At 43.3% G+C, this 20,420-nt stretch overlaps 1 long non-coding RNA gene across 2 annotated transcripts; it reads left to right on the top strand.

The window, feature by feature from the left end:
- The first annotated feature begins 9,099 nt into the window (after positions 1-9,099).
- On the top strand, positions 9,100-11,839 carry LOC133728238 (uncharacterized). Of its 2 annotated transcripts, none has more exons than XR_009855697.1 (2): positions 9,100-9,814; positions 10,496-11,839. It is a non-coding gene; the product is annotated as an uncharacterized LOC133728238 (long non-coding RNA). The 2 variants fall into 2 exon arrangements; XR_009855696.1 differs by having other exon boundaries at positions 9,100-9,818.
- Positions 11,840-20,420: the final 8,581 nt, after the last annotated feature.

The following is a 20,420-nucleotide window of genomic DNA, read 5'->3' as shown; positions in this document are numbered from 1 at the left end:
TGCAAGAGGCTCAGTGTGAAATGCAGGTAGCTGAAGAAAGGAGGCTCATTAGGGAAGGACGACCAGATTGGATGGAAAATAGTGAAGAAGAAGCTGGAAATAAAGCTGAAAATGAATCTGATAATGATTCTGAAAATGAGTCCCATGAACATGTATATTGTTTTGGTTACTTCATTGCTTCTATTTTTTTATTTTCAGTTTAGCAAAACATGTTTTCTGGTTTTTTAATTATTTATTTAAATGGGTAGGTACCAAGATCAGTTGAATCCCATGAGTTATCAACCAATCTGCAGCCTTAAATTTTCAAGGTCAGTAAGTTGCAGTTTGCAGACTTGCAGTTTATGTGGAAAATAGTAATTGGATCCTTAACAATTCTTAGATACTTTTACATACAAACTTTATCTGAAGTTAGACTATAGTGGGTAGTTTTAAAGCTTGAATTGGTTCATTTGAAACTTTGAGTTGCTTGCTTTTACTAAAACTTGCAGATTAGATATTTGTAATAAGCATGTTCAACTTTATGCCCAAGTAGAAATAAAACTGGAGTTTTGGTTATTCTGTGTAGTCCGTGCATTACAAATAAGTGGCTCATTTCAAGAATTTTTTGCAGGGCTGCAGGCAGATTCTAAGTGTTAACCTCAATGATACCAAGTCTGAATGGAAGACAATATGCCTAATTAGATAAACTCATAGAAATTGTATTAATAATTTGCTTTCATTCTAAGTTGTAAATTGGGACACTTTGTATTCTGTCTTTTTATTTCAATACATTAAAACGGGCGTGGGGATGAGCCTCCTAGTTCGGCTAGGTTCCAAACCCCTTAAAACTTTAAAAGGAGAAAAATAGCATCCTTAATATGACCTGAGATGATCTAGAAGCAAGATATCTGATATCCATTTTAGCCCAAGACCTTATCAATTAGTTGAATGAGGTTGAGTAAAATTAGTTGTTGTGGACGAGGCTAAATATTGCACAATAAAATGGTTTGTCTCTGATGGCAGTGGTTCTGAGACTCACATTATAGAAAAGCCCGGCCCGGCCCGAAAAAATGTGGGCTACCCGGCCCGGCCAGAAAAAACCCGCAAGGCACGCCTTATAAGGATGGGCTTGGATCTTATGATTTATAATGAAGCCTGGCCCGGCCCGACCCGGCACTATTTAAAAATGTAATTAGGCCCGGCCCGTTGACGAGGCCTAACTCTCGCATACCCAACTTGTCTAGTGAGCTGTGGAACACTTTTCCAGAAACAGCTTTGCTTAGAATATCCGCAAGTTGATCTTCAGTAGGTACATGCAGCATGTTAATGATTTCCGACTCTAACTTCTCCTTGATGAAATGTCGATCAACTTCAACATGTTTGGTTCTATCATGTTGAACTGGATTGTGTGTTATATAAATGGCTGCTTTATTGTCACAATACAAATTCGTAGCATACTTGCGTTTGAATCCCAAGTCCTTCATTAAATGACGAAGTCATAACAATTCGCATACTCCATGAGTCATTCCTCTATACTCAGCTTCTGCACTGGATCTAGCAACCACTTTTTACTTCTTACTTCTCCATGTAACCAAGTTACCTCTCACAAAAGTAAAGTAACCTGAAGTAGACCTTCTATCAGTGATAGAACCAACCTAATCTGCATCTGTGTATCCTCCTGCTATCTCGATGTGGTTATTCTTGGAAAACATGATCCCTTTACCTGGATTTGTCTTCAAATACCTCAAAATTTTGTGAACCGCTTTCATGTGATCTTCACTTGGTGCATGCATGAATTGACTTACAACGCTTACAGCATATGCAATATCAGGTCGGGTATGTGAGAGATAAATGAGCTTACGATATCTCTCTTTGTTAGTAAGCACTTGGTTTGGATATTTTGCTAATTTGTGAATTTGCTCCATCGGTGTATCTACTGGTTTACATGCTAGTAAACCGATGTCTATGAGTAAGTCAACCACATACTTCCTTTGAGATAAAGTAATGATGTAACGTCTCGTATCTCAATTTATCGGTTTACTAGTCATTTGGACGGTAAACGACAATTTCTTTCACTTTTACTGTCGTTTCGGTACTTTTAGTGGACCCAAAAAGGTAACCTTTTTGTTTGAGTCAGTTTTTGAGAAAATTTTCTTCACTGAAGTGGCAGAGGATGTTAAACTGAGTTCATAGATATGTGGTACACTTAAATTGGAGTTCGTATGCGAAAGTTATGACCGAAAAACTAAAGTTACTGTTCATGGTAATTTTGTATAAAAAGGGAAAGTTACTGCGGTATGTTTCCATTTTCGGAAACCCACCGTGGTAACTCTCTCTCTCTCCTCCCCCGCGTTCTCTCTGTCTCTCTCTTCTCGACAGTTTCAATTTTTCCGGCATATCTCCGATGTCCGGCCACTTGACGGCGTGCCACCGGTCATTTTAGAACCGCCTCCTCCTGCTGCACACTTTGGTGGTGGTAGATCACGGCATCTTGGCCGAAGAACGGATAATCGAAGCGAAAACCATCACTGTAGCAGTTTGAGGTCAACGCTGATTTCTCCCGATTCCGGCCACAATCTTCGATGGAACCAGTCATTTTGGAAAGCCCGTCCTTCACTGATAAATCCCTCCAAGTCTTTTGCAGCGATTCAAAGCGTGGAGGACGAATCAAAGATTTGAACTTTTCACTGTTCAAATCGGTGTTCTTGCGGTTTTGCTTAAATTTCGGCCAACCAAGGTATTTTCTAGCATTGTTGTAGTTGAGAAAGATGTTGGGAATGTTGAGATGATCTTGTTGGTGAAATTTGGTGATCCGGTTTAGAGTTGGCCGGCAGCACGTGGGTCCCACGCACCGCCACTATGGGTGGCGCGTGGAGGCCAGTAGGGCCGGTTCTAGTTTTCTATTTTTGGCTAGTTAAATTAGTTGTCTGTTGTAGAACTTGTGGATATGAATTTGGTGGAAATGGGAGAGGTTTGTTATCAACTGTGAATTTCTAAAGTTTGGAGTTTCGAATGTTGATATGGGAATCCGACATTCGGATTTCCCTTGTTTCCGCTATGGAATACTTAAATCGATGGATTGATATTAGTGGTGAAGTTTGGGTTGAATCCGGAAAGAAATGGAGATATTGATTTACGAGGGGTTTTCGAGTTTCGTTTTAGAATCGTATTTAATTGTTGAATTGTCGTTTAAGGAATATAATTTTGTATAGGATGAGGTACCGACCCATCGCTCAACGAGGATCCTTATGCTTGGGTGCCACGTTAGCCGTATACTGTGAGTGGACCTTTGATTTTAAATGTGCATGCGAATATTTTCTGAATTATTGATTTATTTGATTTATCGAACACATTATTGGTTTCGGATAATAATTTGGTTTATTGATTTGTTTTTCCATCATGATTTTCAGATATGAGTTTGTTATGCTCAGACTTTGATTTATGATTTAAGTTGATTTTCAACGAATTATTTTTGGAGGTGATTTCCGGAATTAAACATTATATTTTATTCGTCGATTTTGAGATTTTTGAAAGGCTTTCGAAAATGGGATTTTCGAGGAAATTATATTCATTTGTTGATGGATTTGAGAATATCCTTTTGGCATGTGGGACACGTCGTTGATTTATTTGATTATCATGAGATATACTGAGTACAGTTGGGAACTGTATTTGTGCTCTTATTTTGTGAGATTTTGGGGATATCTTATTGGTTTTCGGTTTTCGTATGATTTTACTCCATCATACCTCGGTCGTTTTATTTTATTGCTAGCTAGCTAGCCTATTAGTACTCCTCCCAGCTTACTATGTGTTTGTGGGTGAGTTGAGCAAAGAGCATGGGATGCTCAAGAGCCTGGGAGGTTCCCTTACTCGTATGGTGATAACGTATTCCCCATACTCTACTGTTACTTGACTAGCGGGACTAGTCCGATTTTGTTTAACTAGCGGGGCTGGTCTTATTTTCTTGAGTATCGGAGTTTCAGTCTTTATACTTGGTTGTTTGTGACTAGCGGGGCTAGTAGGTTTTCTTGAGTTGAACATCATTTGGATTATTTTCCTTAATTGTTGCATACATCGGGTTTTTAAAGAAATAAACGTGGGAAAGTATAAAATCTCTTTTCTTTATAATCATTTATTTTTGTCCACTCACACTGTTAACGTTAGTGATCCGAGGGATCTCTAGTTAGCTTTAGAGAGAGAGAGAGAGAGAGAGAGTGACACGAGATGTATAGTGGTTCATCTCCCGCCTTAGCGGGAAACTACGTCCACTTGAATGTTATACTAGTGTGTTGAGCCTTGCGGCCCAAAGGGTGATTACAAAGTATGTAATGGGATCGTGTTTAAGTGGGAGGAGGCATTCCTTTTATAGGTGAAGGAATGCTTCTCCTTTACATTTTCTTAGATGTGGGACTCAAATATCACTATTCTAGTGTAGAGAAGCATATTGTGGAGGCAACTTGGCAAGGCCGGAAAGGTGGCTTCCCGGCGACGGATTTGCGACTTCCGGATACCGTAGCGTAGCTTGAACATAGGGCTACAAGATGCAAGTAGCGGTTGGGCCTCACCATGGCTTGTGGGTGTCCCAAAGAGGGTGTTACATATGCTTGGTGAGATAGCAAACTAGTCTCACTAGTAGAGGTATCTACAAGTCCCCGAAGTCCGCAAGCAAGAGGAGCTTCTTGGTTGGGGAGTTATAAATATGAAGTCATCAAGCATAAGTAACCGGGCGGCACGGAGCCCCTACAAGTCCCCGAACTCCGTAAGCAAGAAGGGACTCGTTAACCTGCACACCAAAGACAAAAAAGATAGGCATATGTAGAATGCTCGTTGCGTTGGGCAACAAATGTGAGTTGCATTGATATGCGTTGGCATATACGAGTGTATGAAGTGCGTGATTCATGGTCGTATGAGCATATGGATTGCATATGATAAATGTGTGACGCGCGCAAGGAGACGAACGAGGTCGAGTTTGACGGGGTTACGCTCGTGAGATGTAAGTTGCATGAGCGCTGCGAAGGTAAGCGTTTGTAATTAGTGAATGATGAATACGTGAACGCTTGTGTTTGCTTGGTTGTCGCTCGTATTAATGGAACGCGAAAAGAATTCAATTTGTCGTAAGTGACAAATGGTAGAAGAATTCAATGTTCCATTAACGTGTGGTGTGTCGAGTAGACATGAGTGTAAAGCTCGAGGATTGCCGGGAAGGCATGAGCGGAAAGCTTGTGAGCGGGAAACTCGGGGTTGCGGGGAAGGCATGAGCGGGAAGCTCGTGGGTTGCCGGGAAGGCATGAGCGGAAAGCTTGTGAGCGGGAAACTCGGGATTGCGGGGAAGGCATGAGCGAAAGCTCGGGGTGCCGGGAAGGCATGAGCGGGAAGCTCAAGGGTTGCCGGGAAGGCATGAGCGGAAGCTCGGGGTGCCGGGAAGGCATGAGCGGGAAGCTCGTGGGTTGTTGGGGAGGCATGAGCGGAAGCTCAAGGGTTGCCGGGAAGGCATGAGCGGTAAGCTCGTGAGCAGAAGCTCGAGGGTGCCGCAAAGGCATGAGCGGTAAGCTCGTGAGCGGAAGCTCGGGGGTGCCGCGAAGGCATGAGCGGTAAGCTCGTGAGCGGAAGCTCAAGGGTGCCGCGAAGGCATGAGCGGTAAGCTCGTGAGCGGAAGCTCAAGGGTGCCGCGAAGGCATGAGCGGTAAGCTCGTGAGCGGAAGCTCGGGGGTGCCGCGAAGGCATGAGCGGTAAGCTCGTGAGCGGAAGCTCGGGGGTGCCGCGAAGGCATGAGCGGTAAGCTCGTGAGCGGAAGCTCGGGGGTGCCGCGAAGGCATGAGCGGAAGCTCGGGGGTGCCGCGAAGGCATGAGCGGTAAGCTCGTGAGGGAAGCTCGGGGGTGCCGCGAAGGCATGAGCGGTAAGCTCGTGAGGGAAGCTCGGGGGTGCCGCGAAGGCATGAGCGGTACGCTCGTGAGCGGAAGCTCGGGGGTGTCGCGAAGGCATGAGAGGTACGCTCGTGAGCGGAAGCTCGGGGGTGCCGCGAAGGCAGGAGCGCGAAAAGCTCGGCGGTGCCGCTGAGGTACGATCGCGAAAAGCTCTGCAGTGCCGCTGAGGCACGAGCGCGAAAAGCTTGGCGGTGCCGCTGAGGCACGAGCGCGAAAAGCTTGGCGGTGCCGCTGAGGCACGAGCGCGAAAAGCTCGGCGGTGCCGCTGAGGCACGAGCGTGAAAAGCTCGGCAGTGCCGCTGAGACACGAGTGCGAAAAGCTAGGCAGTGCCGCTGAGGCACGAGCGCGAAAGCTTGGCTGTGCCGCTGAGGCACGAGCGCGAAAAGCTAGGCGGTGCCGCTGGGGCACGAGCGCGACAAGCTCGGCGGTGCCGCTGAGGCACGAGCGCGAAAAGCTCGGCGGTTGCCGCTGAGGCACGAGCCCGAAAAGCTCGGCGGTTGCCGCTGAGGCGTTAACGGGTAGCTCGAGGTGATGCCCTGAGGCATGAACGTGACCGTTGCTAATTATTCTGGGCTGTATGTACAAGTCCCCGAAGTCCCCAGTCAAGGAGGGTGTTCTTGCGGGTTGATACCAAAGCGTAGCTTTGTGCCGTATATCAAGCATAATTAGTGCGAGTGCGTCGTCCATCTAGAATTGGTTGGAGCGAACGCTTTTGCCCTTTCGGGTGGGCCCCTGCTAGGCCCGCCAGGGAGTCCCCCACTCCCCAGCCACGACGGACCTCCAGATGGTCGGTAAATTGTTTGTTGAGGGGGAGCTGCACGGAGCAGAGGGTGTTGGGTAGCGAGCCCAATCTTTGGTACCCAAGCGTCGGGGTTAACTACCGGATCAATGGCTGCCGTAGGCTGTGTTAACTAGTCCCTTGCTGTTTTCTCGAAGGAGAAACTTGACTGCAATGCCGCGTAGCGGTCATTGTCATTATGAGGCGTAGCCTTACCGCTTGGCGGTTGGTTAAAAAATGATAAACACATAGAGCAAGTAATAAAATTTTGTTTGAGTGTCCCATACTTATTTAATTTTGCAATTAAAATAGAAGCATGGCATATGTGTATAGCATGTACTTGTAATGTGGATGCTAATATCATTTTTGCATTTTTGTAGATATGCTAAAGGATCATTGAGATCGGTATGTGAAGCATGGCATATCTAGCATGTGAGGTCTAGAAAGTGTTGCCAAATCTACGAAATGTTGTTGGCATGCTCAAAAGTTTATGGAAACATGTAAAAGCATATCAAGTGTGATATATTGTAGTCATGCTTAGAAGTAGTAAAAGCATGGCATTGGCATGGCACTAGCTCAATTTGAAAGAGCGTAAAAGATAAGATATAGTTACTTATCTTATGCCGATTTGGAGCGAGTTGGAGTTGGAAATGATCTAACACTACTACAAAAATTGAATCAGACGACACCTCTCAGACGACGCATTGTAGTTTTCCATCGTCTGATTGATTTTTATTTTTTTGGACGTTGGTTTTAAAAATCTGTCGTCTGATATGGAATTATGAATTAGTTCAGAAGACGTATAAGGACAGAACCGTTGTATGACCCTAAAAAAAATTGAGTGCCAAGTTTCCCACCATGTTATGTGGTGCCAAACTCATCTGAAGCCCTAAATTTTCCCCAACATGTATTAGTCATACGACGATAAACAATAAAACTGTGGTTTAATGAATATGTCTGACAGAAAGGAGGGAAATTTCCCACCATATCTTTCTCCAACCCCTCAAGGAGGGAAATCCAATTCATTCTCCAACCCCTCAAGGAGGGAAATCCAATTCACAGTTAAGAGACAAGCCTCAACTCTAAATGGCTGCATTCAGACCACGTTTTTATAAAATTCTGTTGTGTGAGTCCTTGTTCAAATTGATATAGGCTAGGCTTGAAAGTTGAAACCCTACACTTAAACAAAAAAATAACAAATAAAACCCACAGCTCCTTCCTCAACTTCCGACAGCGCCTCACTCTCTCTCTCTCGACACAGACCCAAAGCTTCTCACTCTCGACATCGTCTCCCCAAAACCAAAACCAAAACCAAAACCAAAACCTATAGCCAAACCCTCACTCTCTCGACAGCATCTCCCCATAACCTAGACCTCTCTCCTCTCTCCCTCTATCTTCTACACCTATACACCCCAAATCCAGCATATTGAGACCTCTCTCCGACAACCAAACCAGTTTCCACATCAACCTAATCTGCAAGAAGTCTTTCCGGCCCCAAAGATGACTCTCTTCGCTCAAATCGAGCCTTTAGTTTCCAGCAGTAACCGGTAAACTGTTCATTCAATTTCTCTTCTTTTCGATTATGACCTAACTTTTTGATTTTCTGAATTTTGGGATTTTGAGGTTGGTTTCGGTTTGTCAATGATTTTGGGATTGTTGTTATTTGTAGATACGAGCTTGGATACAGTTGATAATCTGCACAGAATCAGATTCACCACCCATTCTCTTATTGAAATTTGCTTTGGTTTTTCAATCTCCGGCCACCGGAATGACGATATCAAGGACGAGGACGAGAGCTTGGCTCAATTCCTCGAAACAGAGGTGCTCTCCGGGGTCTCCGATCAGGTTATCTACTTCATCTTTCTCTCAATTTTTGATTCCCCTAATCTGTTCAGTTTCAAAATCCGATCTTTAGGGTTTGGTTTTCTTCAATTCGTCTTGAATTTGCGTTTTGATTGGTTTGGTTGCGTTTTGCCCTCTCTACTCTCCCTAATCTCTAGTGTGTGTGTGTGTATCTCAGTTCAGGCTGTTGAATATTGTGTCGTGGAGAGGATAAACACAGTTACTCAGATCTTACGAATTGTGGGTTTCATCTGTAATTGGTGATACAGTTGTGTGTAGTTCAAAAAACTAGTGTTGATGACAAGTTTGGGGATGAGATTGTTGAGAACTGGACGGTTAAGATGAACCTTCAAAAGGGAAAAGGCAAACCCAAAATGAGTGGAAGTAGTAGAAGAGATGCAACAAAGCCATGGATCATGAGGTACCTGGCTCAGTGGGAACCAGTGCCAGCTTCTCTTTGAGATTGGGTCAGGCTATGTTTTCCTCTGCTTCACTTCTCTTCATGTCTTTGGGGGTTGAGTTCTACCACTACACTGCTTTCTGGTATTTTTTTAATTATCTCATACTGACTTGTTGGTTTTCTGCTTGTTGGAGTTTTAGATTTGGGGTTTGGTTGGAAATGGTGGAGCCAAAAGTTGTAGATCTCTTGAGCTTTGAATGATTGATTTTGTTCTATGAATGTGAAATTGAAATTGCTTATTCTGCATTTTAACTTGGTTTTAATAATTCACACCGGAAATTAGATAGGTATGGATTGAATTCTTTAGCTCCTTTAGTCAGTAAACCCTGACTGGATTTAATAGTTAGAGCAAACTGGTTGTATTCTTTGATTTTGGTTGATTAAAGTTTTCTCTTGAATGCAGAATCATGATTGCTTACAGTTGTGGTACAATAATGAAACTTAATTCTATGCATTTAACTGCGGCTAATAGATTGAGTCTTATTCAGCTATAGTGTATTTGTATTAAAGCTACAATATTTAGGCTCAAACTCACTGCAATGGGGAGCTGTAGTTTGGAACTGCTTCTTTTCCTAGTTCTTGTTTGATCTTGTGTTAGGATTTCATGTCCAACATGAATATTCCCGTCATAAAGGTTGGCCTAGACATAAGTGGTTGTGAATCACTGATAGAGGTAGCGTCACCGTCAGTTGAAATCCCACCTGCTATTTGTTATACTTGAAGCTCCATAGTGTGCCAGAACTAATAACATTTCAACATTTTTCAGGTTCGGGTATGAGCCTATTTTGAGGCTGCTGCAGGCTATCTTCATCTGCTATTTACTCATCAATCTGTACGTAAGTTCATATATTCATCCTTTTCTTTTACCTTTTGTTTAACTGTGTGTAATGCACATATGAATGTCAGAGAAGTTATTTATTAAAGCAGAGCAAATACTGCTGTAGAACTACCGATAAGCACACAGATTACATGTATGGTGTCACTAAGGTTCTTGGAATAGATGTGAGTGACCATATATGGGATTATATGCTCATGAACTTGATGTTTAATTTATTTCCATGATTTCGATGAAGGGATAAGTTTGATATTAAAAAGTATAAATCGGCATGGGATTATAAGCTTTCAAAATGAGCCAGCAGTGGGACATAATGCCTATCCATATCTTTATTGTTGTAAAAGGTTTAGAATCAATATGCTACTTTTGGCTGTTCTCCTATTAAAAAGTATAAATCAGCATGGGCAATACCTTCTTATCGGGACAGTTTGACTAGTTACATAATTGATTGGGACTTCTTATTTTATTTTTGTATAGTTATAGCATCAGCAAGTATTTTCTGGCAAGAATTAAAATTTTTGAACTTTTATTCTTGGTCCCGAATATATGTTGTAAGATTTTGTATAGTTTTAGTATCAGCACGTATTTAAATTTTGCTCACATATGTCCCTGCTCCAACGTCCTAAACAGTGCACCTGCAACAGTCTGTTTCTAATGCTGAAGTAAAACTATTTTCAGGTCTTCTAGGCATTTTCGATATACTTGGAGACAGTTGCAATTATTCCACAATTAGTTTTGCTCCAACGAAGTGGACATGTGGACAATTTGACATAGTAGTATGTTTTCTTTCCTCATTGTCATGTGCTATAAAATTGAATAACTCATTGCTGTCTATTCTTTGAAGTTCAAGTGAAATATAGTTTTCTCTTAAAATTTTTCTTTCTTTACCATCATTATTCACTGTCCAATTTACCAGATATGTCCCATGTTTCACTTGTCACATGTTATGGAATTACAATATATTGGGCCAATTTCTGATCTCATTTTGTTTTGCAATCATAATTCAGAAGTCATTATTTGAAATACTGAGTTGTAAGTTGTAACAGCCAACTTCATTGTATCTCAACATCTTCAGTAGGTTTTCATCCAATGAACAACTGCCTAGTGCCTTAAGGAACCTTGCCCCACCATATAGCTTGGTAATATTTAGTCTTAAACCAAGATGGACAGCTTAGAAATGTCGATCTGCATTGGATGTATGCCTAGTTTTTGATGGAGTCTGAGAAATATGCTCAAACAAGGTAAGATCAGTTTTCATTCCTCGAGTTGTTTAGTCTTTGGTTCTTGTTAGCTATGAAAGCTTTACCACTGATGGGCCTCGCTGCTATTGCTGGAAATTGTAGGTTAGATCAGTTTCCATTCCTTGTTTGTTGCTATTTCGATAGTTTGTGGAATGTGATTTGCACTTGTTATGCTTTTCTTAATCTAAATTCATGCCGAATAGTTTGAAAGACCATTGTTCCTTCAAAAAGATGAACGGTAGGTACTCGTGCCAGCAAAGGTTAATTGTGTATGTTGATATGTATAGCTTGTATGTGTCTGATGTTGTCCGATGTTGTGATTGAAAATAAGTTATTTTGCAGTTACGCTGTTCACAATCATGATGCTAGTAATTTTTGGACTAACAAGCGTTTACTATAGAATCATGATTTTGGCATAACATGCCTGGGAAAGGTGAATATAAACTATGAGAATGATCTGGATACGATGAGCAACATGCAAGCACCAGGTCTGGCATGTGTGCCCCGCGCTGAACTATTGACCTATATGCAGCTGGAACTACAGAAAGAGAGCCAAAAGCTCCTACACAATCTTCCAAAGCTAGACTCCAATGAGGCCATGAGAGCAGCAAAGCTTGCAAAGCTAGACTCCTTAAGTAAATTTGTGGATGTATATTGCTAGGAAAGTAGTATTAGATGTACTCCTTTTGTGGATGAAAGGTTGCCTTTGCACAATCTATTTTGGTGCATGTGGATTATATATAACAATTTCTTCTATATATTGATCAGTTACTGTTAATTTGATCATTTTTATTTCAGTTTCAGCATATACAATGCATTGAATCATTCTATTAGGACAACAATAACCACAAAAACTGTCGTATGTGCACAATATTCACAATGACCCAAAAATAAAAACTGTCGTCTGAATTTAAAATAGATAATGGATATTTTGAAAAACTGTCGTCTGAATGAAAGTCACACAACGGGTATAAAATAAAACGACATCTGAGTTGCAATCACACAACAGTTTCTAAAGTCGCTCGTCGTCTGAAGAATAGTCACGCAACAGCTAATGCTGTCGACAAGCTGCCAGCATGCTGTCGACATGCTGCTGCCATGCTGCCGAGCCCTTCACACGACGGTTCTCTAAAATCGACATTCATCAGATGGCGCCTCGATATACGACGGTTTGCCTCCATATCAGACGACGGTTTTTAGCCGTCGTCTGATTCAATTTTTGTAGTAGTGTAAGTACCCAAATCATGTTGGAGTTGTCCAAGCATGACGCTCCATTGCTCCGGCGAAGTTCCTTAGTAGAAGGCTAATGATCTCGTTGATCGAAACGGTGCTTGTGCCTCGTCAACATAAGATAAGGTAGATGATTAGCACTTTTGTCCATATGATGAACCGACCAAGGAATAAAATTTGATTAAATATGTGCAATTAAGAGTTAGCGTACACATATTTGAGAATGTCACGATGGCGATCATAGTGATATTATTGTTTCACATATATGCATGGCATTAAGTACATGGACATTTATAAGCATGTGTAGATGAAGGGTTGAATTATGAGAAGCATCAGATGCATCTGCATTTGTGTCAAAGCATCAGTGAATATTCTCTCACTAGGATGCTAGCACAGATAATGAAATTGGTCAGAAGTTATGTGAACATGCACTTTCGGATTCTTGCTAATGACCAAAAACTCACAGTGATGTAGAGTTTAGTAATGATATTGATTAAAATAACACCTTGAACACTTGCAGTAAGCAATTAATCAATGCCATGCTGACAAGTTATTTCGCCACACATAGATATATATGCATAATTTAAATTGGCATGGTAATTGAAAACATGGTGACTGTTACCGCTGCCTGAGCCTAGCATGCACCACGTGGTGGTCGACATATCTTATTTCAAAAGGTGTTTAATGTACGTTGCACATGTGAGGTAGTCTTTGGCATGCTCAATTTAAATTTATATTGACATAAGAAAGACATGGTTACCTGACGTGCATGCTTGACTATACATATGGTCACCAATTGTTAAGGATAAATATAAAACTCACCTTGCTGTCATGTCAATATGCGGTGCATCATAATTGGTGAGTCTTAGCGACAACACTAGATCATATATATATATATATATAAAGCATGTATATATACTTGTGCTGTGTCAGATGCTTTTAAGCGTGTCATGCTTTTGATATAGGTGCGTGGCTTTCACATGTTCACCCAAGGAGCATATTATTTTATGTATCTCAACAAGTGGTTAGCATATGTAGACAGAGACTTATCTTTGTTTGATGCCTTTACCGCCACAAAGACTCGGGGAGTTTGAAGTCGTAATTGCAGGCTTGTGTTCGACGGAGCAGAGAAGCAGCTACTGGGGTCAACGTCAGTGAAGGAGATTGCAGATTACTGACCTAACGAGACTGTCAGATGTAGGTGAGCGGAAGCTCGTGGGCGGTATGTTTCTTCTCAGCTGACGTTGTTGGTTGCCGCTGATGGAGTTTAGCGGGAGAGAGTTTCCGCTGCCGGAGACTAGCGGAGCCGTTGAAGCTAGCGGGGCGGGCTGCCGGAGCTGGTTCCGGCTATTGTTGCAACTGACGGAGCTGCTGGCTGAGTCTAGCGGAAGAAGCTCGGCGGAGCCTTGGCCAGCGGTGAAGCTCGGCGGAGCGGAGCTTTGGCTAGCGGTTGCTCCTAGCGGCGTTGTGGCTGGCGGAGCTGCAGCCTTGGCCAGCGGTAGTCGAGCTTGGCCAGCGAAGCCGTTCTAGCGGAGGGTGGTGGAGACTTGACCGGACTAGAATTTGTGATGGCTGAGTTTGGGGGTCAACGGTGTACAGTCTGGCGGTGTATAGTTCGGCGGTGCGTAGTTCGGCGGAGCGGAGCTCGATGATGGAGTGGAGCATGGTCAGCGGGACTGTTTTGGCAGAGAAAGCTCTGCCGGTGAAGTTTGCCGCCGAAGTTCTGCCACTGGGATTTGCTAGCGGGAGATGGCCGGTGGACTGCGCTGCACATGGTGGTGCACCAAAGATTGGCTGGTGTACAGTGTGGCGGAAGATTTTCCATCGGAGGTTGGCTAGCGATCTGTTTCCTGCGAAGGATGGCCTACTGGCGGTAGCAGTAGAGCTTGCTGGCGGTGCCTAGCGGAGCGGTGAAGCCTTGGCTGGCGGAGCTCCCTCGGCGGTAGGCCTGCTGGAGGTAGGCTCGCTAGCGGATGGTGCGCTGGCGGAGGTTTTGCCGCTGGCGTAGATGAGCGGAGAAAGTGTCGCGGAGGTACTCGATGGTTGCCGCTGACAAAGCTTAGCGGAGCGAGGTCGAAGATGCGTCAAGATGGGTACCCAACGGAGGTGATGATCTGGGCAGTCGACGAGGTGGCTAGCGGAAGAAGCTCGGGTCAGCGGTGCTGTCCGGCGGAGCGAGCATTTGGCCGGCGGTAGCTTTGGTCAGCGAAGGTGGTTGGCGGAGAAAGCTTGGCTGGCGGTGGCAGCGAAGCTTGCTGGCGGTGCCTCTGACAGAAGGTGCGAGTTTGGTGTTGCCGCTGAACCAGTGTGGCGGTGCCGCTAATGATGATTGAAGAGTGTTGGTGTGCAGAGTAGGTCTCTGGGTGTCCAGAGCAATTTGGCACCTGCAATTTTTTTTTTTTTTGTTTTAGTTGTTCAGCGTTGACCACTTGAGTTGGGCGTTGACCGGAGTTGACCGGTGTTGGGCGGCCCTTTGAGATGCACATTTCTGCTCTGGTTGTACCGTTGGGGTAATGTTAATCAGCCTAGGCACAAAGTTGCCACCAAGAAGCATTAATTCAAACATAAACTCACCGGGGGCTTATGGTGACTTCAAGTATTAGTGAGGTTGGAATAACTCAAAGAAGGAAGAAATTTCTTTGAGCTCCGCTAAGCAGACTTAGCTCATGGTAGGTGACGAAGCCACTATGTTGGCTTCCCACAGACGGCGCCAATGTTAACGTTAGTGATCCGAGGGATCTCTAGTTAGCTTTAGAGAGAGAGAGAGAGAGAGAGTGACACGAGATGTATAGTGGTTCATCTCCCGCCTTAGCGGGAAACTACGTCCATTTGAATGTTATACTAGTGTGTTGAGCCTTGCGGCCCAAAGGGTGATTACAAAGTATGTAATGGGATCGTGTTTAAGTGGGAGGAGGCATTCCTTTTATAGGTGAAGGAATGCTTCTCCTTTACATTTTCTTAGATGTGGGACTCAAATATCACTATTCTAGTGTAGAAAAGCATATTGTGGAGGCAACTTGGCAAGGCCGGAAAGGTGGCTTCCCGGCGACGGATTTGCGACTTCCGGATACCGTAGCGTAGTTTGAACATAGGGCTACAAGATGTAAGTAGCGGTTGGGCCTCACCATGGCTTGTGGGTGTCCCAAAGAGGGTGTTACTTATGCTTGGTGAGATAGCAAACTAGTCTCACTAATAGAGGTATATACACACACTAACGTTTTTTATGTGCTTTCCCCCTAGGCCCTTCGGTTTTAAATGCCCAGTCTGCAGAGTAGTTGGTTCGGCACAGTAGGATTCGGGGCATAGTATCTGCTGCTGTTATTTTCTATATTGTAGGTTATTTATTGAACCTACTTGTATCATGGATTCTTTTCCTCTTTTAGAATGCTCTGATAACCTGTGGGACAAATGTTTTTAAAGTTTGGGATTTACATTTGTGTATTTGGAACATGTTGTATTTCGAATCTCAGTTGCTTAAGGAGTTGTTGTAATTTGGGGAGCAGGGTGGCTCCAGGAGATTAAGGATGGCTTATTAGAAGTGTGAATGTGTTTCTACAGGTTTTGGGTAGTCCATTTTTAGGGGTGACTTTGCCAAATTTTCGGTAGAGTTATTCCTAAGGTGGGCCCTACAGGGCCACCTCAGATATCAAGGTGAAATTCTGGGCGGGTCCTGTCCAGTGCCTTCTTTTGATCTAGCCACCTCAATGCCCAAGAAGTATTTCAACAGCTCCAAGATCTTTCATCTCAAAAATAGATGATAGATGTGCTTCCAATTTCTTGGCTTCTTCCGGGTCATTACTTGTCACAATCATATCATCAACATAAATGATAAGTGCAGTAAGTTTATCTTTCCTGCGCTTCAGAAACAGTGTATGGTCAGAGTTGCTTTGTTTGTAACCAAACTATTTCATAGATTGACTGAATCTTCCAAACCATGCCCTGGGGGACTGTTTTAGTCCATAAAGGGATTTTTTCAACTTGCACACCATTCCTGCTTGTGAAGATAGAGAATAGCCAGGAGGTAGATCCATGTAGACTTCTTCCTTCAAGTCTCCATGTAGCAAAGCATTCTTTACATCAAACTGCTTCAGAGGCCAGTCTAGGTTAGCTGCTAATGACAGTAGTACTCAAACGGTATTCATCTTGCCCACTGGTGCAAAAGTCTCTTGATAGTTAATACCATATGTCTGAGTATACCCTTTGGCGACCAGCCTAGCTTTGTATCTATCTAGTGTACCATCAGCTGCGTACTTCAATGTATAGATCCATCTGCACCCTACTGTTCTCTTCCCTGCGGGTTTTGGCACTAGTTTCCATGTGTGATTCTTTTGCAAGGCTTCCATTTCATCTTCCATAGCTTTAGTCCACTTAGGATCTGCTAGAGCTTCCTGCACTTTATTTGGAATGACGTACAATAGCAGATAAATGAAATACAAAAGACACATATGACTTGGATAACCTATGGGATGACATGTAATTGCTTATGGGAATATTTGGCCTTAGCTTTAGGATCTGGTTCATATTAAGCCTTTGGTTGACCTCGATTTTTCTGAAATGGCAATTTATGAACCCCTATGATGTTACTTGGTTATGTTTCAGAGTTAGGCTCAAAATTTAAATTATCATGAAATTCAAAACAGGGTTATTAATTACCTCTGGATCATATTCAGGGCGCATAGGTGTTGATGGGGTAGTAGAAGGGGAAGAAATATCTCTCACTGCTGATTCTGGAGTTGGCAGCTGATTTCCATTTTCAGTAATTTTAGAATATGTTTCTGATGTTGGTAACTGGTTGCTCCTTTCAGTATTTCCATGCTCAATTCATATTTCTCTAGTATTTCTATGTACATGGATATCCATGGTTTCCAAGGGACACAAGCATTCCTTCAAAGACTACTCTTCCTCAATATTACTCTCCCCCTGAAGCTGGTTCGTCAGAAGCTGTACTCGAACTCAGGTCTGGTGAAGTAATTTGGAGGGAGGCTTGAGGTTTGCCTTTGGGTTGATAGCTCTTTGGGTTCTTATTGCCAGAGGGCTTAAATGATTTTGCTTTCCTTGTACTTCTTTTGCTTGTGCTTCCTTGAGATTAGCAATGTGACCTTCCTACCAGTCTGGAAAGCCATGTAATTGAGAACAAGTCTCTACCATATGCCCGGTTGATTTGCAATGAGTGAATTTCATGGGTACTAGAGAGGGTGCTTTCCAAAGTGATGTAGATAAAGAAGGCTGGAAGCTACAGACATGAGGTGGTCGGTATTGAGCAACCAAGGCAGATCCTTCGTACTTTGCGTCGGACATCATCTTTTGGAGTCTATTATGCTCAACACTGACTTGAGAATAAGCCTATTCTATGCAAGGCAACGGCTTGGTGTTTAGGATTCTACTCCGGACTCCATCAAGGTGAGGGTCTAGCCTGGCCAAAAAGAAATAGACACGGTGCTTAGTGACCCTATTAGCCATGTAGGTGATAGAATCTGCATCCTTGAGCCGGAGAGGATCCAATATGTCAAGCTCCTGCCTTATCTTCTTCATATATATTGTTGTAATAACCATAAAGAAGAGCTCCATTCTGTTTAGTGAAAACAGAAGCAATTTGCAGTTCATAGTTTCTTGTATCATCTTGGGAGTAGTTTTGACAGCATCCCAAATTTCTTTAGCTGTCTCTAAGCGTTCATAATTTCCTCTTACATCCTTGTGCATAGAGTTAAGGAGCCATGCTTGAACAAGGCTGTCTTCTTCGACCTATATTTCATAACCCTCATCATCTTCTTCTTCAGATGGTGATTTCTTTTTGCTAGTGAGATAGCCAAGTTTGCCTCGGCCAGTGATGTTCAACTTGGCATGTTTAGACCAAGAAATAAAATTGGTGCTATCCAATTTTTCTGGAGCAATAGGGCCATGATCATTGGATGACGATCGCCCTTTATATTGAGAAGAAGCTTCGGAGTTGGTTGCTGATGTGTGGGTTGAATCAGTGTGTAATTCATTGAGAACCATGGTTTAGTACTTACTAAGTAAAGAAAAGAGGAATCTGATCCTTGGGTGTTGCCTATCGCGCAACATTTCGGTAACTCCTTTTAATGTGACCAGGTAAGGAGGGTTAATATTTTGGTGGAGCAATGCTCACTTTCCAACTTTTCGGTTACCTTTCTCTTATTCGATCTTTGGCCTAGACATCGCATTAATTGGATGGACCTAATCGTGTTGAGCGAGTAAGCTCGACGTTATAAGAATAAAATTTCGAATATAAATTACTTTGATTTTTTTTTTCCCTTTTCTCGACCAACTTTTGTAATCAGCTTGGTATTGGAGTTGGTCGGGTCGGAACTGACTGGGTCTTGGTAACTCAAAGAGTTAGAAGGGCCGGATTTGGCTTGGGCCTGAGTGAAAGGATCGGCCCAGAGCTGGTGGGTATATTACTATATTTGCTTCGTGCAATCTGAAGCTCGTCAAAACAGAAACTCGACAACGCTGCAATCTGAGCTGGTGGTCAGACTAGATCAATCTTCACCGACCTGATGAAGCAACAGCTTCACGAACAGTTTGGAATGTCTAAAAAGAATGGAACTCTCAAACTGATCCGGAATGGGTATGGTCTGGGAATGGTGAGAAAGGAATCAAGGTGCTTTGATTGTCTTCCTAAGTATAGTATGGGTACTGGGTTTATTGAAGAACTAAAATTGTTCTTGGTTTTCTGGGTATGAGTTTGTGCTCGATCTTGAGCAAAAAACTTGGTTATGGGTTATGAGTATGATCTGGGTTTGTTCAGAAAAGAATCAAGATCAGTTTATGATCAGTTGATTTTGTCTGAGAATGGATAAGGGGAAGAAATAAGCTTCCTGGGTATGATATTGGTATGGATATATTTTCTGGGTAAAAATGAAGAAACACAGTTCTTCTGTGTCTGGTTGCAAAACAGGCGGAAATGCACAATTTTTATTTTTATTCAACAATTTAAATCACGAAGTAATATGATCTGTCGCCCCGCTATCAATTATCCAATTGCGGGAAGCGACTCTAGACAAACCTGGCTGCGTGACTGCATTTGCTTTGGAACTCGAGCCAGTATTTGGATTGGGCTTTTGGGCTTGTTGGAGAGCAGCTAAAAACTGTTTGAATTGGGCCTCAGATAAAGTAATTGCTGATCGATCCATTCTCCTCTTCTGCTATGCCTGTGGTAGTAACTTGGTCAGCAGAAGGAGAGGGCGCGGCTGGTGCGGCAGTGTACTTCTTAGGGAAGTTTCCCGATCCTTGCTTTGCCTTGGGATGACCCGGAGGAAAACCAATCAAGTGAAAGCAGGTTTGGACCCAATGTCCTGGATCACCACAATAGGTACAGTGCGGCCTTCCCCTTCCTCGACCTGAACCAAAACGGGCGGTGAAGCCGCGTTCTGCATCCCGACCGGTCTGAAAATTCTGTTGGTCACCAAGGCCACCTCTGCTGCCGATCTGGTTCGGCCGGCCGCCACTCCAAACAGCCATGGCGGCGGTGCTTGAATTGGACTCCGCCGCAGCAATGAAACGTTGCTTTTCTTCTTGGCCAACGGCAGCATATGCTTGTCTGACACTTGGAAGAGGATTCATCAAGAGGATTTGACCGCGGGTTGCACTGTAAGTCTCATTTAATCCCATCAAGAATTGCATGAGCTTTTGTTGATCTGCCTGTGCTCCTTGTGGTGCTTCTGAATAGGATGCCAATTCATCCCATATACTTTTCAATTTCGTGTAATATGCTGAAACTGATTGTTGTTCTTGCCTGAGTGAAGCGATGTCTCGCTGAATTTCAAATATGCGACGTGCATTGCCTTGTGAAAAACGCTCACTTAGATCTTCCCATACCTCATGAGCTGTAGGATAGTAGATGATACTGTCAGCAATTTCAGAACTTACTGTGTTAACGATCCATGAATGGACCATGTCATTGCATCTTGACCAGGTTGCATATCCTTCTGGGTCAGCTTCGGGTGATGGAGCTTTGATTGAACCATTTACAAAGCCGAGCTTATTTTTAGAATTGAGAGCCAATGTCATAGCCCTCTTCCAACCTGTGTAGTTGTCTCCATTCAATGGTTTGGAGACTAAGACCAATCCAGGATGGTCTGAATGATGAGTGAAGAATGGATTTGAGATAT

This window comes from Rosa rugosa, chromosome 2 (genome assembly GCF_958449725.1).
Source record: "Rosa rugosa chromosome 2, drRosRugo1.1, whole genome shotgun sequence".
Taxonomy (NCBI): Eukaryota; Viridiplantae; Streptophyta; class Magnoliopsida; order Rosales; family Rosaceae; genus Rosa; species Rosa rugosa.
Note: the sequence above shows the minus strand (reverse complement) of the source record. Positions and strands in the feature narration are given on the sequence as shown.